This window comes from Heptranchias perlo, unplaced genomic scaffold (genome assembly GCF_035084215.1).
Source record: "Heptranchias perlo isolate sHepPer1 unplaced genomic scaffold, sHepPer1.hap1 HAP1_SCAFFOLD_73, whole genome shotgun sequence".
Taxonomy (NCBI): Eukaryota; Metazoa; Chordata; class Chondrichthyes; order Hexanchiformes; family Hexanchidae; genus Heptranchias; species Heptranchias perlo.
Genome location: NW_027139761.1, coordinates 397,215 through 424,206, shown reverse-complemented (window position 1 = coordinate 424,206; position 26,992 = coordinate 397,215). Strand labels below are relative to the sequence as shown.

The 26,992-nt window shown below is 44.0% G+C and overlaps 5 non-coding genes across 5 annotated transcripts; 1 reads left to right on the top strand and 4 right to left on the bottom strand.

Annotated features, from left to right (window-relative positions):
- Positions 1-15,361: 15,361 nt before the first annotated feature.
- trnai-aau (transfer RNA isoleucine (anticodon AAU)) lies at positions 15,362-15,435 on the bottom strand. Its single transcript has one exon. It is a non-coding gene; the product is annotated as a tRNA-Ile (tRNA).
- A 2,627-nt stretch (positions 15,436-18,062) lies between these two features.
- trnai-aau (transfer RNA isoleucine (anticodon AAU)) lies at positions 18,063-18,136 on the bottom strand. The gene has a single exon. It is a non-coding gene; the product is annotated as a tRNA-Ile (tRNA).
- Positions 18,137-20,625: 2,489 nt separating this feature from the next.
- trnai-aau (transfer RNA isoleucine (anticodon AAU)) lies at positions 20,626-20,699 on the bottom strand. The gene has a single exon. It is a non-coding gene; the product is annotated as a tRNA-Ile (tRNA).
- A 1,875-nt stretch (positions 20,700-22,574) lies between these two features.
- trnap-ugg (transfer RNA proline (anticodon UGG)) lies at positions 22,575-22,664 on the top strand. Its single transcript is given in 2 exon segments — positions 22,575-22,610; positions 22,629-22,664. It is a non-coding gene; the product is annotated as a tRNA-Pro (tRNA).
- A 526-nt stretch (positions 22,665-23,190) lies between these two features.
- Positions 23,191-23,264, bottom strand: trnai-aau (transfer RNA isoleucine (anticodon AAU)). The gene has a single exon. It is a non-coding gene; the product is annotated as a tRNA-Ile (tRNA).
- Between the last annotated feature and the right edge of the window lie 3,728 nt (positions 23,265-26,992).

The window sequence follows — 26,992 nt, the reverse complement described above, 5'->3', positions numbered from 1 at the left end:
CCTCAGAGCCTTACTCCTCCCTCAGAGTCGGTCCCCTCCCCCGAGTCTGACTGTTCCCCCAGAGCCTGATTCCGCCTCCAGAGACTGACTCCTCCCCCAGAGCCTGACTCTTCCCCAGAGCTTGAATCCTGCCTCAGAGCCAGACACCCACCCCGACCCGATAATCTGACTCTTCCCCCAGAAAGTGAACCCGCCCCTGTATCTGACTCCGCCCTCAGGGCCTGACCCTGAAGAGGAGAGATTGGGTTGACTCGGCCTGTATTCACTCGAATTTAGAAGAATGAGAGCTGATCTCATTGAAACAAAAAAATTCTGACAGGACTAGACAGATTGGATACTGGGAGGATTTTTCCGCTGACCGAGGGGTCCAGAACAAGGGGTCACAGGTATGGGGTAGGACATTTAGGACTGAGATGAGGAGAAATTTCTTCACTCAGACTGTGGTGAACCTGTGGAATTCTCTACCACAGAAGGCTGTGGAGGCCAAATCACTGAATATATTGAAGAATGAGAGAGATCGATTTCAAGACACTGAAGGCATCAAGGGGTATGTGGAGAGAGCGGGAATATGGTATTGAGATAGAGGATCAGCCATGGTCATATTGAATGGCAGAGCAGGCTCGAAGGGCCGAATATGCTCCTATTTTCTATGTTTCTTCGCCGGAGCAGCAGACGAGGGAGATCGCGTGAGATGAAGTCGGGTGGGAGGATGCTTGTGTGGAGCATCAACGATGGCAGAAACCAAACGAGTCGGCCTGTTTCCCTGCTGTCGACTCGATGTAAACAACAATTTTACTGCTGCAGTGAAGGCAGACTGAGTGCACGGTTCCCAAGGTAAGAAGTAAAACGTGCAAGGAGGCGTTTGGATTTGAACCGAAAATCTTGTAATCTGCAGTTATATGCTCTAACACTGAGCCACACCTTGACATCTGTGATGATTTGGTGCACTTACAAACTGATGAAGCTTCTTTTCAGGTTGGTTATATTAACATTGCTGACTGCCAGGTACTGAGCTCCGTTAAGTTTTGTGAGCAAGAAATCATCACAGATGTGGGGGTGTAGCTCAGTGGTCGAGCATTTAACTGCAAATCATGATGTCGTTGGTGCCAATCCAGATATCCGCTCTCCCTTTTTTAACTGCATCCTGTTGGGAGTCATTCCGTCGGTCTACCTTCCCTGCAGCTGCAGGTTTGTTGTTTATGTTGAGCAAAATTGAGTCGACAGCAGAGAAACAGGCTACTCGGCCCAACTGGTCTATGCTGACATTGATGCTCCACAATAGCCTCCTCACTCCCTACTTCATCTGACCCTATCATCATATCCTTCGATTCATTTCTCCCCCATATGATAATCCAGCTTCCACTAAAATGCATCCACAATATTCCCCTCAACTATTCCTTGTGGTAGCGAGTTCCACATTCTCACCGCTCGCTGGGATAATAAGTTTCTCCTGAATTCCCTATTGGATTTATCAGTGACGATCTTATATTGATGACCTATGCTTTTGGACTCCCCAACAAGTGGAAACATTTTCTCTGTGTCTAAAATGTTTATAATCTTAAAGACCTCTATCAGGTCACCCCTAAGCCTTCTCTTTTCTAGAGAAAGGAGCCCCAGCCTGTTCAATCTTTCCTGATAGATGTCTCATCTCAGTTCTGGTATCATCCCAGTAAATCTTTTACGCACCTTCTTCAATGCCTCGATATCCTTTTTATAATATTGCGTAATTTTATTATTTTATGTATTGTCTACAGATGGGGATGGGCAACCAAATGGTGTTTCAATATTGACTAGTTTGTTTTTTGAGGAATATATTTCTGCTAAACTCTATTGATCTCCGTTTTCAATATTTGCCTCTGCTGTTCCATCTCTTTGTCTGTCAAAATGTTTTACAGTTTATTTAACGTAGTTCCAATCTCATCCGCTGAAAATTAGCTTTGTTCCAATCTATTACTTTGTCTTACTAATGACTTTCTCAATCTCTTCGGATAGAGGGATTGTGGGAGTGAGGCAGTGAATCAGTTAGTGTGTGAATGAGTGAGTGTTTGAGTGATTGAATGCGAGAGGGAGGCAGGGAGAGCAGGCTGAAGCGATGAAATGATAAAACAGAGACAGGCAGACAAGAGAGGAATCACTGCTGCATCTAGTAATGGGAACTGAAACGGAGGAGATAAGAAATGTCAGTTTCGGGGAACATCTAGGCAATAGTGATCATAACATAACGAAGTTTCGAATAATGATTGAGAAAGACGACCACAAGCCTGTCGCCATCAATTTTTGCCTCCATCTGACGGAAAAAATGAGACTTTTCAGAATTTTCCACTTTCTTTTCCTGGAGGATTCACACTTTGGACACTCACAGCCTCCTATTTCATGGCCAGGTTGTGAATTCTGCATGTTACACACTTTTCCATTCATTAAGGCCCACTTCTGTTCCGCAACCTGCAATCGAATGTATTGACTTAAAACAACTTACAGTCACTTCACACACTGTCTCCTCCTGTCCACACTTGCCTAATACCTGCTGGACGATTATTTATTACATTGATGCGATATTCAGTACACTTCCATATATGGCAGACAGAGCATGATATTGTGAAACTGCACATTGAACCTGCTGTTTCTTGTGTTGGCCGCTGGGGCAGAGCACAGTGGGATCGTATTTGACTGCAGCTGGAGAAACCTCTGGTTGAAATTCAGGTTTCGTTTGGCTGGTGCTTCTTGTTCCGCGTTCTGTGGTGAGGATGTGTTCACTGAAGCTTAGTCACAAGGCTTTCCATGTTGGGTTGTGCATCGCACCTATACACAATAGTGTGACTGACTGCATTCAGGAAACATTCTGATTGTCATAGTTATTTGTCTCCCAGAATAACTTATGAAGCTTCTGTTCAGGTTGGTTATATCAACAATGGTGACTGCCAGATACTGAGCTCCGTTACCTTGTGTGTGCACGAAATCATCACCGAGCATTTAACGGCAGATAAAGAGGTCTCTGGTTCAAATCCAGTTTCCTCCTTTTAAATTCTTATCTCGGGAATCAGACACTCAGTCCGTCCTTCCCTGCAACAACAGAATTGATGTTTTTATCGAGTCTACAGCAGGGAAGCAGGCCACTCATCTCCTTTGGTCAATGCCGCTGTTGATGCTCCACACGAGCATCCTCCCTCCACACTTCATCTCACCCAATCACACTCCCCTTCCGTCACTGTCCCCCAACCTGTGCTCATCCATCTTCGCTTTCACCCATCTGTCCTGTTTGCTCCGACTTCTCCTCCTGGTGGCGAGTTCCACATTCTCACCACACTGGTGACCATCTTATAGCGATGACCTCTCGTTCTGGTCTTCCCCACATGATGGAAACATTTCCTCCACCCCAGTCCACCTTATTAAAGCCATTATTTATTTTAAGGAAAGTGTTTATGATCTGGAATGCGCTGCCTCATTCGGACAGTGGATGCAGATTCAATTGCAGCTTTCAGAAAGGTAATTGGATAAACACTTGAAGGGATTAAAATTGCAGGGCTACGGGGAAAGAGCGGGGGAATGGGACTAACTGCATTGCCCTTACAAAGAGCTGGCACGGGTGCGATGGGCCAAATGGCTTCCTTCTGTGCTGTAACCAATCGTTGATTCTATAATTCTACGTCTGCACAGTGACTGATCAAAGTCAAGGAAACTGAGTCATTGGGAGGAGTCAGACTGTGGGGGAGGATTCAGGCTCTGGGGGAGGAGTCAGTGTCTGGAGGAGGACTCAGGCTCTGAATGAGTTATCAGGCTCTGGTGGAGGAGTTAGACTCTGTAGGTGGAGTCACACTCTATGGAGGGGTTAGACTCTGGGGCAGGCGTCAGACGCGAGGAGCGGGGTCCGACTCTGGGGTCGAAGTCCAGTCTCTGGGTTTGGAGTCAGACGCCGAGGGCGGGGTCAGACTCTGGGGGATTGGTCAGGCAAAAGGGAATAGAAAGAGGTTTGGGGCAAAAGGGAACAGGAAGAGGATGTCAAAAAACAATTCAGAAAGCGATGAGAAACAAGGAAATTAATTCTTAAGGAATATAAAATGAAATAGAAAATTCTTCAACAGACACATCAATAACAAAAGTATACTTGCCAGATTATTAGGACCACTCGGGGGTACATAAGATAGGGTAAAGGTAGAGAAAAATTTTCCACTTGTGGGGAGTTCATTACTGGAGCTTATCAATATCAGATAATCTAATAAATCCACAAAGGAATTCAGAAGAAACTTCCTTACCCAAAGGGTTGTAAGAATGTTGAAAAGGCTATCAAATGGAATAGTTGAGTTAAATAACTTCGATGCATTTAAGGGGAAACTAGATTAGCACACGAAGGAGAAAGGAATGGAAGCTGGATGGGGAGTTTCAGATGAACGAGTCTGGATGCTGACATAGAACACTTGAGCCAAATGGCCTGCTGTAGACTCAATGCAACTCAACGTAAATAACAAACCTGCAACTGCAGGAACAGACTTACTGTATGACTCTCTGGAGAAAACATTTTAAAGATAGAGGGGGCGCCTGAAGTTGAATCAAAGACCGCTTGATCGCCAATCCAATGCTACTACCGAGCTAAACCCACACACCTAGGCTGTTTTTTTGCACAGACAAGGTAATGGAGCTCAGTACCTGGTCATCATCAATATTGATATCGCTATGCTGAAATGAAACGCCATCAGTTATTCTGGGAGACAAATAACTACGGCAATCAAAAATGTTTCATGAATGAAAAGAGTCACACTATTGTGTACAGATGCGATGCACAACCCAACATGGAAAGCCTTGTCACTAAGCTTCAATGAACACATCCTGACCACAGAACGTGGAAATAGAAGCACCAGACAAACGACACCTGAATTTGAACCAGAGTTTTCTCCAGCTGCGGTTAAATGCTCTCTCACTGTTCTCTGTCCCAAGCTCTTTAGATCGTTGCAGTCCACACAAGAAACACTAGGTTCAATGGGCCGTTTCTCAGTGCCATATACGTAACTGTACAGAATATCGCATCAATGTAATAAATACGCATCCAGCAGGCATTAGGCAAGTGTGGACAGGAGGAGATAGTGTGTGAAGTGACTGTAACACGTGTCAAGTCAATATATTCAGTTACAGGTTACGGAACAGAAGTGTGTCTTAATGAATGGAAAAGCGTGTAAATTGCAGAATTCATATCCTGGCCATGAAATAAGAAGCTGTGAGTGTTCAAAGTGTGAATTGTCCATGAAATAAAAGTGGAAAATGCTGAAAGGCTATCTTTGACCGTAAAATGGAGGCAGCAAGTGCTGATGACAGACTTCTGGCCCTCTTCCACCATCATTCTTTTAATCCCTATTATGTTATGATCGCTAGTGCCGACATGTTCCCCTATGATTACTTTTCTTTTCTCATCCGTTTTATTTGCCATGACTAGATCCAGAAACGATACCTCTCTTGTCTGCCTGTCTCCATTTTGTGATTTCGTTGATTCTGCCAGCCGTCCCAGCCCCAATCTCACACTCACTCAATCACTCACTCACTCATTCACAGACTCACTCACATTCACACTCTCTAACTTTCAGACTCATTCACTAAGTGACACACTCATTCACATCCTCACACAGTCACTCCCTCCCTCAATTCCTCCACCGTAAAAGATTGAGAAAGACAGAAGTAAGACAAGGACCAAAGTGATAGATTGGAACAAAGCTCATATTGAGCGGATGAGAATGGAACTCGGGAAGATAAACTGCAATAAATGTTGACGGACAAAGAGATAGAACAGGAGAGGCAAATATTTAAAACGGAGACCAATAGAGTTCAGTAGCAATATATTCCTCTAAACAGAAGAACAATCGGGCCAATAATAAAAGAACACTTGTTTGTGGATCCTCGTCGGTACATAATACATGAGGACACTTTTTTACACAGCGAGAGGTTCGGATCTGGAATGCACTGCACTTGGGGCTGATGGAGGCAGATTCAACCATGGCCTTCAAAAGGGAACTGGATAAGTACTTGAAACGAAAAAATGTGCAGGGCTATAGGGATTGGGCGGGGGAGTGGGACCAGCTGGATTCCTCTTGCATGGAGCTGGCATGGACTTGATGGGTTGAATTGCCCCCTTCCGTGATGTAACATTTCTATGATTATATTCCAAGTTAGTTGAACACGATTTGCCTTCAACAAATCCGTGCTGGCTTTCCTTTATTAATCCACATTTGTCCAAGTGACTATTAATTCCGTCCTGGATTATTCTTTATAAAACCTTCCTCACCACTGCGGTTGAACTCACTGGCCTGTCGGTGCCGGGTTTATCCACACACCCTTTTTTGAACCAGGGTGTAACAGTGCATATTATCCTGTGTGGGTTTAGTTCAGCAATAGAACACTTGACCATAAATCACGGAAGAGTGCTTGGTTCAAATCCATCAAAACACCTTACTATTGGGTCATTTTAGCCTCTTGTGGTGAAGTTGATTTATTACTTTCCCCACTACGCACATTGTTTGGTGACTTTAGTTCAGACCCATTTCTGTTCCGAAACCTGCAACTGAATGTATTGACTCAACATGTGTCACCATTGCGTTGCACACGAGCTCCTCCTCTCCGCACTTGCCGAATCCCTGCTGGATGCTTATTTATTAGGCAATTAGGAAAGCAAGTGGCATGTTGGCCTTTATTGCAAGTGGGTTGGAGTAAAAAAAGTAAGGAAGTCTTGTTGCAATAGTACAGAGCTTTAGTGAGACCTTACCTGGAGTACTGTGTACAGTATTGGTCTCCTTATCTAAGGAAGGATATACTTGCCTTAGAGGCGGTGCAACGAAGGTTCACAAGATTAATTCCTGGGATGAGAGGGTTGTCCTATGAGGAGAGATTGAGTGGAATGGGCCGATACTCTCTGGAGTTTAGAAGACTGACGGGTGATCTCATTGAAACATACAAGATTATTGGGGGACTTAACAGGGTAGTTACTGAGAGGATGTTTCTGGAGAGTCTAGAAGTAGAGGGCATAGTCTGAGGGTAAGGGGTCGGCCATTTAAGACTGAGATGAGGAGGAATTTCTTCGCTCAGAGGATTGTGAATCTTTGGAATTCTCTACCACAGAGGGCTGTGGATGCTCAGTCGCTGAGTATATTCAAGGCTGAGATGGAGAGATTTTTGGACTCTCGGGGAATCAAGGGATTTGGGGATAGAAAGCGAAAGTGGAGTTGAGGTCGAAGATCAGCCATGATCTGATTGAATGGCAGAGCAGGCTCGAGGGGCTTTATTGCCTACTCCTGCTCCTATTTCTTATGTTCTTATCTTATGTTCTTATTACATTGATGCGATATGCTGTACACGTCCATATATGGCACTGATAGCATGATCTTGTGAAACTGCACATTGAACCTGGTGTTGCTTGTGTAGTCGTCAACGATCGAAAGAGCTGGGGTCAGAGCAAAGTGAGAGAGATTTGACTGCAGTTGGAGAAACATTTGGATGCAATTCAGGTGTCGTTTATCTGATGCTTCGAGTTCCGCGTTCTGTGGTAAGGATGTGTTCACTGAAGCTCAGTGACAAGACTTTCCATGTGCGGTTGTGCATCGCATCTGTGCGCAATAGTGTGAATCACTCCATTCATGAAACATTTCTGATGACAGGGTTTTTGCACAAATATTGCATAAACCATATCCCTTAAACATTGTTACTTGTTTCTGTATCAAACTGATGAGGATGTATATCAAAATGAACAGATAAAGAGCACTTAAATGCAACAAATTTAATTCTGATAAATATTATTTTGCTAATAATAAACAGCCCATCCGAAAAACACTGCCCCGCGATACCCGGTGGGCAGGATGAGCTACTGTGAAATTGATATCACCCCAATGTGATTCGATCACGCTGCGTTTTGACGTGGTGTCAGATGTCTGTCTGTCTATCTGTCTGTCTGTATATCCGTCTGATTGCGTCTCTGCCTTTATCTCAGGCTTTTTGTTTGCTGGCTGCAGGCCTCCCTCCCCGAATGACTGAACAACTACCGGGCCGTGTATCGGAATCAATGACTTTGACTGACTGTCTGCCCATTTATGGACCTGAATGGCCACATTTCTGAGTTGCTACCTTCGCTCTGTGTCGCAGGCCTGTCTCTGTCCCTCAGGATAACAACACACCCACAAGCTTCGCGACTGAACACAGGTTTGGTCATTCTGTCCTCGCAGCTCCTTCGGGAGCTCATGATTTTGAAATGAAGACTTTTTCCTGGGTGACTTGTGAAGTTTTGGTCAGTGAAATGTTTGCGAAAGAGAAAGGAAGGAAAAGGATTGAGAGTCTTTCATGAGGGACAGAAGTGATGAAGTTTAACGGAGAAGCAACTCGATCACATTCAATGCAGAGAGAGACAAGGGCAGCAGGCACTTGGGAACAGCACCACCTGCACGTTCCCCTTCAAGTCACACACTATCCTGACTTGGAAATATATCCCCGTTCCTTCATCGTCGCCTGGTCAAAATTCTGGAACTTCCTACCTAACAGCACTGTGGGAGAACCTTCACCACACGGACTTCAGCGGTTCAATAATGCGACTCACCACCACCTTCTCAAGAGCAATTCGTGTTGGGAAATAAACGCTGGCCTTGCCAGCGACGCCCACATTCCATGAACGAATTAAAAAAAAGGACTCAGCGATTTACGTTCCAGCTGAACACATCCGATGAGGTTTTTTTGATTAGTTCGGGTTTCCGTCGTGTCGTGGTCATTCCGTTTGTTTATAAAGGCACAAAGTCTCCGGTTCGATGCCGGGTTCAAGCGTTATTTGGGAACTTGTTCCAGACGAACCTCCCGCCATAAACTTGTTCTCCAAAAAGGAGTGGTCACTGGTCGCTCATGTTAAATTTCAGAATGGTTGCATCAAATGCCTTGTGTCCTCAACATTTTTAACCAGACTGTTAAAATACGGTCTGGAAAACGAAAATCGGTGAAAGTTCATCACACACAGAACAGAACACTGATTTAAAGTTTCACTGTCCATGTTATATTTCCGTGAGTCTGCACCAGAAAGTTATCGGTTGACCAATGGCGATTGCAACAATTCTTGTTCTTTCACAGACTTTTATTAGTTTAATTAATTAATTTGATAGCGTTCATTACTCACTGTAACCTCAAGCTTTAGCTCGGTGAAAAAGCACTTTTATTTAACGTGAGAAACTTTGCCTCTCTCTGGCGTAATTATTTAGCGCGTTAACCGAAAAGTTGGTGGGTGGAGACCACTCAGGGAGGGTACAATGTCCGGGATTTCAAACCGCGTTTTCACTGCAAGAAAATGCACCATAAAGGAAATTGATGAAGAGAGGCGAATATTGTTGAATTGAAATAGTTAGTGTACAACTTGAAATTACCGCACATCGGAACAGAAAGTGAGATTAAGGACCAAAAAGGAGTTGTATGCACGGAGACAGAGGGCAAGGCTGAGATACCAAATGAGTACTTTGCATCTGTCTTCACCAAGGAAGAAGATGCTGCCAAAGACAGGAAAACAGGAAAACAAGGGGTATTTGAGATATTGGATGGGATAAAAATTGATAAAGAGCAGCTACTAGAAAGGCTGGCTGTAATTAAAGTGGATATGTCACCCGGTCTGGATGCGATGCATCCTTGGTTGCAAAGGGAAGTAAGGGTGGAAACTGCAGAGTTGCTGGCCATAATCTTCCAATCCTACGGGGGTGGTGACTGACGGCTGTTTAAGCATTTCTCAGTCGCACTACTCCCATTAATGAGACATTTTTATGCTAAATTCTGCTTAATGCATTCATGTCTCGTTTTCCTCACAGTGAAAAGTCAGTAATTTTATCCCAGTATAAAAGAAAAAAAGTCTCGTATTTATAAAGCGCTTTTCACCACCTCATGACGTCTCAAAGCGCTTTACAGCCAATGAGGTATTTTTGAAGTGTAGTCACTGTTATACTTGTGGTAGAGTGGATAATCTGCGGATGCTAAGATGGATAACAATGTAGCGTTAGAGCAATTAACTCCGCAGAGTCTCACTTGATAATACAAGTCACACATTCAAAGCGAATGTGGTAAAGAGAGGCTAATATTGTTGATATGGAATAGTTAGTGTACAACTTGAGATTACCGCACATCGGAATAGAAAACGTGATTGGATGGATAGAAGAGTTCTCAAAGGATGGCCGATCGGTAAAAGGAAGCACCGAATTCTGCAGTGGCTGCAGTTGTGTGATTGCGCTGGCTCTTTGGGTTAGGGGTATGAAGCTCGATTTGGGGATTTGATGATTGGTTTTGCATTCAAATCCCGGAAGAGCCCTGCGTTGCCATTTTAAGTGCAAGTTCAGTAATTGGTTTTTCAAGTCTTGACAGTGTGTGGAAGGCAGGAATGAGCATGTTGGAGCCCTAGAGGACAGAATGTAAAGGTTCTGTCGAAGCAACACACGTGGAGAAAAGAAATGTCTAATGATGGTGTGCAGGTTGATGCTGAACATGAATAGAAAAATAAATATATCCCAATTCACATGAACGCAGAATAAAAATACTCCGACATTAATCGTTAACCGAACTCGAGCCTCCCGAGCAGCAGGCGAGAATTCTACTGTTGAAACAGCAACGTCCGCACAACAGCCGGTTGCATGTGTTCAGCTGGAAGCCAAGAACATACAGTCTCATAGATCGTCTGTTTCAACATTCAGCATTTTGATCCACAGCCGTGTCGGATTTGTCGCTCGCAGCTGCGATGACCCAATGATTAAGGCGTTGGACTTGCAATGTGGTTTTTCGACGCAACACACATGGAGAAAGGCAAATGTCTCAAAATGGTGCGCAGATTGAAGCTGAGTGCGAATGTATCACATTTCACGCGATCTCATGAACGTTGAATGCCAATTGTCCTGAATTGGACGAGAGGTTGAACCCCGGCTTCCTTCTTGGCAGACGAGAATTCTATCACGAAAACAGCAATGTCCGCACTGTAAGGGTCGGCAAGTGTATCGTTGGAAACCTGCCTGAAAGCACATCATGTCACAGATCTTTTGTGATAATCCGACGCATTCTGATTTACAGCTGTGCATTTCAATTGCTTGCAGCTGCGATGGCCGAGTGCTGAAGGCGTTGGACTTAAAATCCAAGAGGGTTTTCCCCCGCAGATTCATAATCCTGCTCACAGCGCCGTTTCTTATAGTGTTGTTGAATTCTAAAATAAATATAAACTGCTGTTAACCAGCCGCATTTCTCTCCTTCAATGAGATATGTCAGCGCCGCAGACGTGTTTAATTCGGAGCCCAATGATCTCTTACAAGACACTTGAAGGAATCTCTCCAAAGCTCCATGTTAAATTCTGCTCTTTCGCAGAACTTGACATTTGTTTCTATACTTTAATCTGTCCCTTGACTCTCTGTGTTTTCCCCTCATGGACTTCTCAGGCTTTATTAAACGGCCAAGGATGATCGAACCTGCAGAGAACTGTAAAGATAGAAAGACTGAGACGGTAGGAGAAGCAAAGGTGTAACCGAGCTGATGAATTCATAACTAATGCCTCCATATTTAGATCTCTTCGCCCTCACAGTAAAAAAATCAGCAAATTGATTACAGTACACTTATGGTAGAGTGTATAAGATGCGGATGTTGAGACAGACAACAATCGAACCGTTGCTATGGTGATGAAAACGCCGTATCCTAAACACTAGACTATAAGGAAACGCTGAAAATTCTTTGCTGCGAACAAGCAGAGCAACGCGGCCTTTCCCACTTGCCCCTTTGTGATTCAGATCATTTTCGGGCCAGTCAAACTGCTCGCACAAAATGGCACTTTCTGTTCGAACGACGATCGCGACAGAAGATGATGTTCAGGAAACGACAGCACCAAGTGCAAGTAGGCATGTACATGAAATAGAAAGTGAGATCAATTACTACCACAAGCTGCCGGTGCAAATCATTCAATTTCCCAAAATTCACGCACCGAATCAATGCAGCTGCTGGGAAAGCTGCAAGGCAACCCAGCTCTTTCGGGCATCGTTTGAAGCAACTGGCAATTTAAAGTGGCATCTCCTGCTGCTTCTGTGGGGAGTGAGAGAGAGACACTGTCGGTATCTGCGTACAGTTTGATTTTGTACAGAACTGCAGAGAGAAACGGCAAATATACCGGGGCTGTGAGATATGGTATCTTATTCATATTGAACCACAAGAATATCCGCAGTCAGAATCTGAAAGGAAGGGAGAGATAAGCGGCCTGAGAATAAACACAGAGCTGAATGAATCACGAAAGAGTGAAAAAGAAATAAATGTTATCAGTTCTCCAGTGTCTGGTGCGCAATCTTGGAAGCTCCCCGATGGACTGGTGGTTTACGATTGCGCTGCTCCCACCACCGCTTGGTTCGATTCGGGGTCAGGGAATTAACTCTAACAAGAGTGAAGATCCTATTAAATTAACTGCATGAAGCTAATTAATCGCAGTTTGTAGTTGAATCATTGCGTTAATCAACAGCTAACTTTCTATTTCAGACTGAAGGAGATATTGACGTGGTTACCGAGAGACAGTCAAAACTTTAATAAGATTGTTGTGCTTTGCATGTGATGAAATTTGATCACTTTACAAACTATCGAAAGCCACAAACTAATACAAAAACGACAGAAGCCTTTAAACCAGATTGAGGTCGAATCTGGAATATTCTGACCCATCAGGAGATGCGCTATTTATTAGCTCAGATTGCGGAGAATTTGCAGCAGCTCACACTCCCACAGCGCTGCGGTATGAACATGTGCCGAGTCAGCCTCGGTCATGAGCACGAGACTCCACGAGTCTGGGAACATCAAAAGGCGCTCACTAAACAATGACCAAAGAGAGGTAAATTTTTCTCCGGTCTCCGATAGCTTTGCTGGTCGAACAGTGCACTTCAAAAGAATCAATCTTCAGATCGTTGGTTCAATTCTATCTCAAAGGAGCGATCAAGCAGCAATTAGCTCAAAGCCGCTCTCGTAAGTTTACAGCTGAACATTTTGGCGCTGTGCCACAGGACGCCTCTTTCCCTTTCTCAAACCTGAAGGCTTTCTGTGTCTGCTCGAACACGGCTGTTTTGCTGGAGCATTTGCCTCTCCTCGCCAGCAGGGAGTGCCTTCGAGCTGCAACACTTCAAACCGCATTCACTTTCAGGCAAAAAATCTTCTCCCAGTCAGTCAGACAGACTCTCGCTGTTCCCTCAAGCTCGGGGCGACTGGTCCTTTCTGATGACCTGGTCTGTCTTCCACAGGCTCGGGCTCTTCTCAGCATCATTCATGATTACTGTGGTTTCCCGTTCTGCTGTTGTTCACTTGCTGTTGCTCGATACCGAGGATTGAAGCAAAGTAATTAATGTATTCAGAGAGCGGGCCAACGGAAGCCAAGATTTCTCTGCTGGTCGTGGAGCTGCTTGGAGGCGAGTGCGAAGCAGCGACTGTGAAGGACAATCCGTTCTTATATTTCTTGCTGGTTTACTTAAATACAAACCTACCGTGGACGGATATCGGGTTGATTTTCTGGACGAATCAAATCAACCGCGAAGAAAAATCACCTCCAGCCAAAGGAACAAAAAATAGAAAACAAATATTTGTAAACGATTAAGTGCCAGAATTCAGAATCCAACCCACGCCTTCAGGGGAGGTGGAGACTTGAAAGAAGCGCCGAAGACCGGCTCGGCCATGCTCGCTCCGAAACTGTAATTTACTGACCCTGATTTGCCCAAAGAGGCGCCAAGAAAGTTTCACTTCGTCCGGTTTTTAGTGGATGAAGTTGGAAGGCAAAAATATCCCGCATTGGTCGTAAATCGAACCTGTGTCTTTCAAGTTATCAACGAGAATTCGACCAATGCACCACCAATACCATTTGTGTTGTGATCAGAGAATACATGTGTCCATTTGGAATCCTACATGAAAGAAAATGCAGTCTGACAGAGCTCCGGTGAAAACCCAACGCAGTCTGAACGACAGCCATGCAAGAACTGCCACGTGCCGCTGAGATCACCGAGGGATTGAAGCGTTAAATTCAAAATTAAATGGAGTTTTTCTTCGTAGGTTCGAATTCTGCCCGCTGAATTATTGTTTAATGATCCATTCAATGCTCAAATGAATGAACTGGATCTAATTCACTTCATTTATCTCTCTCAGAGCATGAGAGATACTCGAGCGTGGCCGGCGCTATTAATTGGGTGCCCAATGTACTCTTGCAAAATTCAAATACACGAGGAAGAATCTCTCACAATCTGCAACGAAAATTCTGCTACTTTGCAGAACCACCCATTTATACTCTACTTTATTTACATGTATCTCTCTATCTCTCCTTGTCTCTTGTCTCTTTGTGTTGTCCCATGATGGACTTCTCAGGCTTCCTGGAACGGGAAAGGCTGATCGAACCCGCAACACCGGCAGGGAAACAGAAAGGAAAAAAAGACTGAGACGGTCGAAAAAATAAAGGTGCAATCCAGCTGATAAATTCGGAGCTAATGTCTCCACATTTATGTCTCTTCGCCCTCACAGCAGACTCTGACGATGCCGAGACTGATGCCAATGCAGCTTCAGATCAACTAATTCTGAAAAGTCTTATTGGAAAAAACAAGTCGTGCATTGCAAACGAATTTAGAAAAGAGAGGCTAATATTGGTGACTGGAAATAGGTAGTGTACAACTTGATATTGCTGTATATAGAAATTGAAAACGAGATTGGGTGGACAGAAGCGGTTGGAAAGGATAGCCGATCGGCTGAAGACTATGGTGAAATTTTAGACCGGCTGCAGGGCTTTCTAGCAAGCGGCTCGTTGGTCTAGGGGTATGATTCTCGCTTTGGTCTTTTTTCTAATGGAATATGCGAGAGATCCCGGACGGGCCCTGTTATCTCACTGCTTTTTCGTGAAAAGTCACCAATTGGATTCTGACATCTTTGCAGTTGTTCGAATTGAATTATATTTGAGCTCCAGAGGACAAAGTGCAGAAGTTTCCAAGGCGCAACACACACGGAGTAAATAAAATGTCTCAAGATGATGTGGAGATTGAAGCTGAATGTGAATTTACCCCAATTTAGGCGGTCTCATTGATATTAGATGACGGGATCGAGAACCACATATCCAAGTTTGCCGATGACACAAAGATAGACAGAATTATAAGCAGTGTGGATGGAAGAATGAGATTACAGAGAGATATTACTCGATAAAGTGAATGGGCAAAACTGCGGCAAATGGATTTCAACGTAAGCAAGTGTGAGGCCGTCCACTTTGGACCTCAAAAAGATAGATCAGAAAACATATCAATGGATGTTACTCCAAAAAATTAACCTCATGACATTTTGTGTGGATTCGCCTGTTGCTGAAGTCTGCCAAACTTTTAAAAGTTACCAAAATATTGCAAGAGGCACCTTATGGCCCGTACGGGGCTCGAATCCGCGACCTTGGCGTTATTAAGACCACGCTCTAACCAACTGAGCTAACCGGCCATGTACATACCTTAGCTTTAGAGTCATAGAGTCATAGAGTCATACAGGACGGATAGAGGCCCTTCGGCCCATCGTGTCCGCGCCGGCCATCAGCCCTGTCTTCTCCAATCCAATATTCCTGCATTTGGTCCGTCGCCTTGCATGCTGTGGCATTTCAAGTGCTCAAGCACGTGTTGGATAGTTTGTGTTTATTTTTACACCGGCTGACAGGGTTTTTAAACGAATGTTGAATAAACCACATCCCTTAAACATTGTTACTTGTTTCTGTATACATTGTCGAGGATGTAGATCAAAATTAACAAACAAAGAGCACTTTAATGTAACAATTTAAATTCCGATCACTATTATTTTACGAACAATCAACAGCCCATCCATAAAACACTGCCCCGCTATAAAACCTGTGGGCAGGACCCTGAGCTGCTGTGAAAGTGATATCACCGCAATGTGATTCGATCACGCTGCGTTTTGACGTTGAGTCAGATGTCTGTCTGTCCATCCGTCTGATTGGGTCTCTGCCTTATTCTCAGGCCAGGCCTTTTCTTTGCTGGCTGCAGGCCTCGCTCCCCAACTGACTGAACAACGACCGGGCCGTGTGTCAGAATCAATGACTGTGACTGACTGTCTGCCCATTTATGGCCACATTTCTGAGTTCCTGTCTTCGCTCTGTGTCGCAGGCCTGTCTCTGTCCCTTCGGATCACAACACACCCACAAGCTTCACGACTGAACGCAGGTTTGGTCAGTCTGTCCTCGCAGGTCCTTCGGAAGCTAATGATTTTGAATTGAATTATTTTTCCTGAGTGACTTGTGATGTTTGGTTCAGTGATATGTTTGCGAAAGAGAACGGAGGAAATAGTTAGTGTGCAACTCGACATTTCTCTACATCGGAATAGAAAACGTGATTGGATGGATGGAAGAGGTCTGAAAGGATGGCCGATCGGCTGTGGGTGGCACCGAATTCTGCAGTGGCTGCAGTGGTTCATTACCGGTAATGAAAATGAGGTAATATACTACCACAAGCTGCCGCTGAAAATCATTCAATTTCCCAAACTTGACCCACCGAATCAAATGAAGCTCCTGGGAAAGCGACAAGACAACGCCGGTCTATCGGGCATCGTTTGAAGCAATTGGCAGTTTAAAGTGGCATCTGCAGCCATGTAAGTACTGCCACGTGCCGCTGCGATCGCCGAGTGGTTGTAGCGTTAAATTCAACATCAAATGGAGTTTACTTCGCAGGTTTGATTTCTGCTCGCTGAATTATTGTTTAAAGATCCGTTCAATGCTCAAATGAATGAACTGGATCCAACTCACTTCATTTATCTCTCTCAGAGCATGAGAGATACTCGAACGTGGCCGGCGCTTTTAATTGGGTGCCCAATGTACTCTTGCAAAATTCAAATACACAAGAAAGAATCTTGCCCAATCTGCAACTAAAATTCTGCTACTTTGCAGAACCACCCATTGAAAAGCGACTTTATTTGCATGAATCTCTCTGTCGCTCCTTGTCTCTTGTCTCGATGTTGTCCCCTGATGGACTTCTCAGGCTTCCTGGAACGGTAAAGGCTGATCGAACCTGCAACACCAGCAGGGAAAGGGAAAGGAAAAAAAAGATTGAGACGGTCGGAAAAGTAAAGGTGCAACCCAGCTGATAAATTCGGAGCTAATGTCTCCACATTTTTGTCTCTTCGCCCTCACAGTGAAAGGAAACAGCAATGTGAGTAAAATATACTTATGGTAGCTTGGATACTCTGACGATGCCGAGACAGATGCCAATGTAGCTTCAGATTCACTAATTCTGAAAAGTATTATTTGAAGAAACAAGTCGTACATTGTAAACGAGTTTAGTAAAGAGAGGCTAATATTGGTGACTGGAAATAGGTAGTGTACAACTTGATATTGCTGCAAATAGGAATAGAAAACGAGATTGGGTGGACAGAAGCGGCTGGAAAGGATAGCCGATCGGCTGAAGACTATGGTGAAATTTTAGACCGGCTGCAGGGCTTTCTAGCAAGCGGCTCGTTGGTCTTGGGGTATGATTCTCGCTTAGGGCGTTTTTCTAATCGAATATGCGAGAGGTCCCGGGTTCAAATCCCGGACGAGCCCTGTTATCTCACTGCTTTTTAGTGAAAAGTCACCAATTGGATTCTGACATCTTTGCAGTTGTTCGAATTGAATTATATTTGAGCTCCAGAGGACAAAGTGCAGAAGTTTCCAAGGCGCAACACACACGGAGTAAATAAAATGTCTCAAGATGATGTGGAGATTGAAGCTGAATGTGAATTTACCCCAATTTAGGCGGTCTCATTGATATTACATGACGGGATCGAGAACCACATGTACAAGTTTGCCGATGACACAAAGATAGACAGAATTATAAGCAGTTTGGATGGAAGAATGAGATTACAGAGAGATATTACTAAATTAAGTGAATGGGCAAAACTGCGGCAAATGGATTTCAACGGAAGCAAGTTTGAGGCCGTCCACTTTGGACCTCAAAAAGATAGATCAGAAAACATATTAATGGATGTTACTCCAAAAAATTGACCACATGACATTTTGTGTGGATTCGCTTGTTTCTCAAGTCTGCCAAACTTTTAAAAGTTACCAAAATATTACAATAGGAACCTTATGGCCCGTACGGGGATCGAACCCGCGACCTTGGCGTTATTAGCACCACGCTCTAACCAACTGAGCTAACCGGCCATGTATATATCTTAGCTTTATGGGCTTACCCGCGTGTTGGGTAGTTTGTGTTTATTTTTGCACCATCTGACAGGGTTTTACAACGAATATTGAATAAATCACATCCCTTAAACATTGTTACTTGTTTCTGTATATACTGTCGAGGATGTAGATCAAAATTAACAAACAAAGAGCACTTTAATTTAACAAATTAAATTCTGATCAATATTATTTTACCAACAATGAACAGCCCATCCATAAAACACTGCCCCGCTATAAAACCTGTGGGCAGGACCCTGAGCGACTGTGAAAATGATATCACCGCAACGTGATTCGATCACGCTGCGTTTTGACGTTGAGTCAGATGTCTGTCTGTCTATCCGTCTGATTGGGTCTCTGCCTTATTCTCAGGCCAGGCTTTTTGTTTGCTGGCTGCAGGCCTCGCTCCCCGACTGACTGAACAACTACCGGGCCGTGTGTCAGAATCAATGACTGTGACTGACTGTCTGCCCATTTATGGCCACATTTCTGAGTTCCTGCCATCGCTCTGTGTCGCAGGCCTGTCTCTGTCCCTTCGGATCACAACACACCCACAAGCTTCACGACTGAACGCAGGTTTGGTCAGTCTGTCCTCGCAGGTCCTTCGGAAGCTAATGATTTTGAACTGAATTATTTTTCCTGAGTGACTTGTGAAGTTTTGTTCAGTGATATGTTTGCGAAAGAGAACGGAGGAAATAGTTAGTGTGCAACTCGACATTTCTCGACATCGGAATAGAAAACGTGATTGGATGGATAGAAGAGGTCTGAAAGGATGGCCGATCGGCTGTGGGTGGCAACGAATTCTGCAGTGGCTGCAGTGGTTCATTACCGGTAATGAAAATGAGGTAATATACTACCACAAGCTGCCGCTGAAAATCATTCAATTTCCCAAACTTGACCCACCGAATCAAATGAAGCTCCTGGGAAAGCTACAAGACAACGCCGGTCTATCGGGCATCGTTTGAAGCAACTGGCAGTTTAAAGTGGCATCTACAGCCATGCAAGTACTGCCATGTGCCGCTGCGATCACCGAGTGGTTGAAGCGTTAAATTCAAGATCAAATGGAGTTTTCCTTCGCAGGTTTGATTTCTGCTCGCTGAATTATTGTTTAAAGATCCGTTCAATGCTCAAATGAATGAACTGGATCTAACTCACTTCATTTATCTCTCTCAGTGCATGAGAGATACTCGAGCGTGGCCGGCGCTTTTAATTGGGTGCCCAATGTACTCTTGCAAAATTCAAATACACAAGAAAGAATCTTGCCCAATCTGCAACTAAAATTCTGCTACTTTCAGAACCACCCATGAAAAAGGCACTTTATTTACATGAATCTCTCTATCTCTCCTTGTCTCTTGTCTCGATGTTGTCCCCTGATGGACTTCTCAGGCTTCCTGGAACGGTGAAGGCTGATCGAACCTGCAACACCAGCAGGGAAAGGGCAAGGAAAAAAAGATTGAGACGGTCGGAAAAGGAAAGGTGCAACCCAGCTGATAAATTCGTAGCTAATGTCTCCACATTTCTGTCTCTTCGCCCTCACAGTGAAAGGAAACAGCAATGTGAGTAAAATATACTTATGGTAGCTTGTATACTCTGACGATGCCGAGACAGATGCCAATGTCGCTTCAGATTAACTAATTCTGAAAAGTGTTATTTGAAGAAACAAGTCGTACATTGTAAACGAATTTAGTAAAGAGAGGCTAATATTGGTGACTGGAAATAGGTAGTGTACAACTTGATATTGCTGCAAATAGGAATAGAAAACGAGATTGGGTGGACAGAAGCGGTTGGAAAGGACAGCCGATCGGCTGAAGACTATGGTGAAATTTTAGACCGGCTGCGGGGCTTTCTAGCAAGCGGTTCGTTGGTCTAGGGGTATGATTCTCGCTTTGGGCGTTTTTCTAATGGAATATGCGAGAGGTCCCGGGTTTAAATCCCGGACGAGCCCTGTTATCTCACTGCTCTTTCGTGAAAAGTCACCAATTGGATTCTGACATCTTTGCAGTTGTTCGAATTGAATTATATTTGAGCTCCAGAGGACAAAGTGCAGAAGTTTCCAAGGCGCAACACACCCGGACGAAATAAAATGTCTCAAGATGATGTGGAGATTGAAGCTGAATGTGAATTTACCCCAATTTAGGCGGTCTCATTGATATTAGATGACGGGATCGAGAACCACATATCCAAGTTTGCCGATAACACAAAGATAGACAGAATTATAAGCAGTTTGGATGGAAGAATGAGATTACAGAGAGATATCACTAGATTAAGTGAATGGGCAAAACTGCGGCAAATGGATTTCAACGTAAGCAAGTTTGAGGCCGTCCACTTTGGACCTCAAAAAGATAGATGAGAAAACATATTAATGGATGTTACTCCAAAAAATTGACCACATGACATTTTGTGTGGATTCGCTTGTTTCTCAAGTCTGCCAAACTTTTAAAAGTTACCAAAATATTGCAATAGGAACCTTATGGCCCGTACGGGGATCGAACCCGCGACCTTGGGGTTATTAGCACCACGCTCTAACCAACTGAGCTAACCGGCCATGTATACATTTTAGCTTTATGGGCTTACCCGCGTGTTGGGTAGTTTGTGTTTATTTTTACACCATCTGACAGGGATTGACAACGAATATTGAATAAATCACATCCCTTAAACATTGTTACTTGTTTCTGTATATACTGTCGAGGATGTAGATCAAAATTAACAAACAAAGAGCACTTTAATGTCACAAATTAAATTCCGATCAATATTATTTTACCAACAATGAACAGCACATCCATAAAACACTGCCCCGCTATAAAACCTGTGGGCAGGACACTGAGCTACTGTGAAAATGATATCACCGCAACGTGATTCGATCACGCTTCGTTTTGACGTTGTGTCAGATGTCTGTCTGTCTATCCGTCTGATTGGGTCTCTGCCTTATTCTCAGGCCAGGCTTTTTGTTTGCTGGCTGCAGGCCTCGCTGCCCGCCTGACTGAACAACTACCGGGCCGTGTGTCAGAATCAATGACTGTGACTGACTGTCTGCCCATTTATGGCCACATTTCTGAGTTCCTGCCATCGCTCTGTGTCGCAGGCCTGTGTCTGTCCCTTAGGATCACAACACACCCACAAGCTTCACGACTGAACGCAGGTTTGGTCAGTCTGTCCTCGCAGGTCCTTCGGAAGCTAATGATTTTGAACTGAATTATTTTTCCTGAGTGACTTGTGAAGTTTTGTTCAGTGATATGATTGCGAAAGAGAACGGAGGAAATAGTTAGTGTGCAACTCGACATTTCTCTACATCGGAATAGAAAACGTGATTGGATGGATAGAAGAGGTCTGAAAGGATGGCCGATCGGCTGTGGGTGGCACCGAATTCTGCAGTGGCTGCAGTGGTTCATTACCGCTAATGAAAATGAGGTAATATACCACCACAAGCTGCCGCTGAAAATCATTCAATTTCCCAAACTTGACCCACCGAATCAAATGAAGCTCCTGGGAAAGCTACAAGACAACGCCGGTCTATCGGGCATCGTTTGAAGCAACTGGCAGTTTAAAGTGGCATCTACAGCCATGCAAGTACTGCCACGTGCCGCTGCGATCGCCGAGTGGTTGAAGCGTTAAATTCAAGATCAAATGGAGTTTTCCTTCGCAGGTTTGATTTCTGCTCGCTGAATTATTTTTTAAAGATCCGTTCAATGCTCAAATGAATAAACTGGATCTAACTCACTTCATTTATCTCTCTCAGTGCATGAGAGATGCTCGAGCGTGGCCGGCGCTTTTAATTGGGTGCCCAATGTACTCTTGCAAAATTCAAATACACAAGAAAGAATCTTGCCCAATCTGCAACTAAAATTCTGCTACTTTGCAGAACCACCCATTTATAAGCGACTTTATTTAGATTAATCTCACTATCTCTCCTTGTCTCTTGTCTCGATGTTGTCCCCTGATGGACTTCTTAGGCTTCCTGGAACGGTAAAGGCTGATCGAACCTGCAACACCAGCAGGGAAAGGGAAAGGAAAAAAAAGATTGAGACGGTCGGAAAAGTAAAGGTGCAACCCAGCTGATAAATTCGTAGCTAATGTCTCCACATTTTTGTCTCTTCGCCCTCACAGTGAAAGGAAACAGAAATGTGAGTAAAATATACTTATGGTCGCTTGTACAATCTGACGATGCCGAGACAGATGCCAATGTCGCTTCAGATTAACTAATTCTGAAAAGTATGATTTGAAGAAACAAGTCGTACATTGTAAACGAATTTAGTAAAGAGAGGCTAATATTGGTGACTGGAAATAGGTAGTGTACAACTTGATATTGCTGCAAATCGGAATAGAAAACGAGATTGGGTGGACAGAAGCGGTTGGAAAGGATAGCCGATCGGCTGAAGACTATGGTGAAATTTTAGACCGGCTGCTAGGCTTTCTAGCAAGCGGCTCGTTGGTCTAGGGGTATGATTCTCGCTTTGGGCGTTTTTCTAATGGAATATGCGAGAGGTCCCGGGTTCAAATCCCGGACGAGCCCTGTTATCTCACTGCTTTTTAGTGAAAAGTCATCAATTGGATTCTGACATCTTTGCAGTTGTTCGAATTGAATTATATTTGAGCTCCAGAGGACAAAGTCCAGAAGTTTCCAAGGCGCAACACACACGGAGTAAATAAAATGTCTCAAGATGATGTGGAGATTGAAGCTGAATGTGAATTTACCCCAATTTAGGCGGTCTCATTGATATTAGATGACGGGATCGAGAACCACATATCCAAGTTTGCCGATGACACAAAGATAGACAGAATTATAAGCAGTGTGGATGGAAGAATGAGATTACAGAGAGATATCACTAGATTAAGTGAATGGGCAAAACTGCGGCAAATGGATTTCAACGGAAGCAAGTTTGAGGCCGTCCACTTTGGACCTCAAAAAGATAGATCAGAAAACATATTAATGGATGTCACTCCAAAAAATTAACCTTATGACATTTTTTGTGGAATCGCTTGTTTCTCAAGTCTGCCAAACTTTTAAAAGTTACCAAAATATGGCAATAGGAACCTTATGGCCCGTACGGGGATCGAACCCGCGACCTTGGCGTTATTAGCACCACGCTCTAACCAACTGAGCTAACCGGCCATGTGCGCATTTTAGCTTTATGGGCTTACCCGCGTGTTGGGTAGTTTGTGTTTATTTTTACACCAGCTGACAGGGTTTTACAACGAATATTGAATAAACCACATCCCTTAAACATTGTTACTTGTTTCTGTATATACTGTCGAGGATGTTGATCAAAATTAACAAACAAAGAGCACTTTAATGTAACAAATTAAATTCCGATCAATATTATTTTACTAACAATGAACAGCCCATCCATAAAACACTGCCCCGCTATAAAACCTGTGGGCAGGACCCTGAGCTGCCTGTCTGTCTGTCTGTCTGTCTGTCTGTTTATCCGTCTGATTGGGTCTCGGCCTTATTCTCAGGCCAGGCTTTTTGTTTGCTGGCTGCAGGCCTCGCTCCCCGACTGACTGAACAACTACCGGGCCGTGTGTCAGAATCAATGACTGTGACTGACTGTCTGCCCATTTATGGCCACATTTCTGAGTTCCTGTCTTCGCTCTGTGTCGCAGGCCTGTCTCTGTCCCTTAGGATCACAACACACCCACAAGCTTCACGACTGAACGCAGGTTTGGTCAGTCTGTCCTCGCAGGTCCTTCGGAAGCTAATGGTTTTGAACTGAATTATTTTTCCTGAGTGACTTGTGAAGTTTGGTTCAGTGATATGTTTGCGAAAGAGAACGGAGGAAATAGTTAGTGTGCAACTCGACATTTCTCTACTTCGGAATAGAAAACGTGATTGGATGGATAGAAGAGGTCTGAAAGGATGGCCGATCGGCTGTGGGTGGCACCGAATTCTGCAGTGGCTGCAGTGGTTCATTACCGGTAATGAAAATGAGGTAATATACTACCACAAGCTGCCGGTGAAAATCATTCAATTTCCCAAACTTGACCCACCGAATCAAATGAAGCTGCTGGGAAAGCTACAAGACAACGCCGGTCTATCGGGCATCGTTTGAAGCAACTGGCAGTTTAAAGTAGCATCTACAGCCATGTCAGTCCTGCCATGTGCCGCTGCGATCGCCCAGTGGTTGAAACGTTAAATTCAATATCAAATGGAGTTTTCCTTCGCAGGTTTGATTTCTGCTCGCTGAATTATTGTTTAAACATCCGTTCAATGCTCAAATGAATGAACTGGATCTAATTCACTTCATTTATCTCTCTCAGAGCATGAGAGATACTCGAGCGTGGCCGGCGCTTTTAATTGGGTGCCCAATGTACTCTTGCAAAATTCAAATACACAAGAAAGAATCTTGCCCAATCTGCAACTAAAATTCTGCTACTTTGCAGAACCACCCATTTATAAGCGACTTTATTTACATGAATCTCTCTATCTCTCCTTGTCTCTTGTCTCTATGTTGTCCCCTGATGGACTTCTCAGGCTTCCTGGAACGGTAAAGGCTGATCTAACCTGCAACACCAGCAGGGAAAGGTAAAGGAAAAAAAGACTGAGACGGTCGGAAAAGTAAAGGTGCAACCCAGCTGATAAATTCGTAGCTAATGTCTCCACATTTTTGTCTCTTCGCCCTCACAGTGAAAGAAAACAGCAATGTGAGTAAAATATACATATGGTAGCTTGTATACTCTGACGATGCCGAGACAGATGCCAATGTAGCTTCAGATTAACTAATTCTGAAAAGTATTATTTGAAAAAACAAGTCGTACATTGTAAACGAATTTAGTAAAGAGAGGCTAATATTGGTGACTGGAAATAGGTCGTGTACAACTTGATATTGATGTATTTTGGAATAGAAAACGAGATTGGGTGGACAGAAGCGGTTGGAAAGGAAAGCCGATCGGCTGAAGTCTATGGTGAAATTTTAGACCGGCTGCAGGGCTTTTTAACAAGCGGCTCGTTGGTCTAGGGGTATGATTCTCGCTTTGGGCGTTTTTCTAATGGAATATGCGAGAGGTCCCGGGTTGAAATCCCGGACGAGCCCTGTTATCTCACTGCTTTTTAGTGAAAAGTCACCAATTGGATTCTGACATCTTTGCAGTTGTTCGAATTGAATTCTATTTGAGCTCCAGAGGACAAAGTGCAGAAGTTTCCAAGGCGCAACACACACGGAGTAAATAAAATGTCTCAAGATGATGTGGAGATTGAAGCTGAATGTGAATTTACCCCAATTTAGGCGGTCTCATTGATATTAGATGACGGGATCGAGAACCACATATCCAAGTTTGCCGATGACACAAAGATTGATAGAATTATAAGCATTGTGGATGGAAGAATGAGATGACAGAGAGATATCACTAGATTAAGTGAATGGGCAAAACTGCTGCAAATGGATTTCAACGTAAGCAAGTTTGAGGCCGTCCACTTTGGACCTCAAAAAGATAGATGAGAAAACATATTAATGGATGTCACTCCAAAAAATTAACCTTATGACATTTTGTGTGGATCCGCCTGTTTCTGAAGTCTGCCAAACTTTTAAAAGTTATCAAAATATTGCAATAGAAACCTTATGGCCCGTACGGGGATCGAACCCACGACTTGACGTTATTAGCACCACGCTCCAACCAACTGAGCTAACCGGTTATGTAAACATCTTCACTTTATGTGCTTACCCACGTGTTGGGTAGTTTGTGTTTATTTTTGCACCGGCTGACAGGGTTTTTGAACGAATATCAAATAAACCACATCCCTTAAACATTGTTACTTGTTTCTGTATACATTGTCGAGGATTTAGATAAAAATTAACAAACAAAGAGCACATTAATGTAACAAATTAAATTCCGATCAATATTATTTTACGAACAATGAACAGCCGATCTATAAAACACTGCCCCGCTATAAAACCTGTGGGCAGGACCCTGAGCTGCTGAGAAAATGATATCACCGTAACGTGATTCGATCACGCTGCGTTTTGACGTTGAATCAGATGTCTGTCTGTCTATCTGTCTGTCTGTTTATCCGTCTGATTGGGTCTCTGCCTTATTCTCAGGCCAGGCTTTTTGTTTGCTGGCTGCAGGCCTCGCTCCCCGACTGACTGAACAACTACCGGGCCGTGTGTCAGAATCAATGACTGTGACGGACTGTCTGCCCATTTATGGCCACATTTCTGAGTTCCTGCCTTCGCTCTGTGTCGCAGGCCTGTCTCTGTCCCTTCGGATCACAACACACCCACAAGCTTCACGACTGAACGCAGGTTTGGTCAGTCTGTCCTCGCAGGTCCTTCGGAAGCTAATGATTTTGAACTGAATTATTTTTCCTGAGTGACTTGTGAAGTTTGGTTCAGTGATATGTTTGCGAAAGAGAACGGAGGAAATAGTTAGTGTGCAACTCGACATTTCTCTACATCGGAATAGAAAACGTGATTGGATGGATAGAAGAGGTCTGAAAGGATGGCCGATCGGCTGTGGGTGGCACCGAATTCTGCAGTGGCTGCAGTGGTTCATTGCCGGTCATGAAAATGAGGTAATTTCCTACCACAAGCTGCCGGTGCAAATCGTTCAATTTCCCAAACTTGACCCACCGAATCAAATGAAGCTCCTGGGAAAGCTACAAGACAACGCCGGTCTATCGGGCATCGTTTGAAGCAACTGGCAGTTTAAAGTGGCATCCACAGCCATGCAAGGACTGCCATGTGCCGCTGCGATCGCCGAGTGGTTGAAGCGTTAAATTCAAGATCAAATGGAGTTTTCCTTCGCAGGTTTGATTTCTGCTCGCTGAATTATTGTTTAAAGATCCGTTCAATGCTCAAATTAATGAACTGGATCTAATTCACTTCATTTATCTCTCTCAGA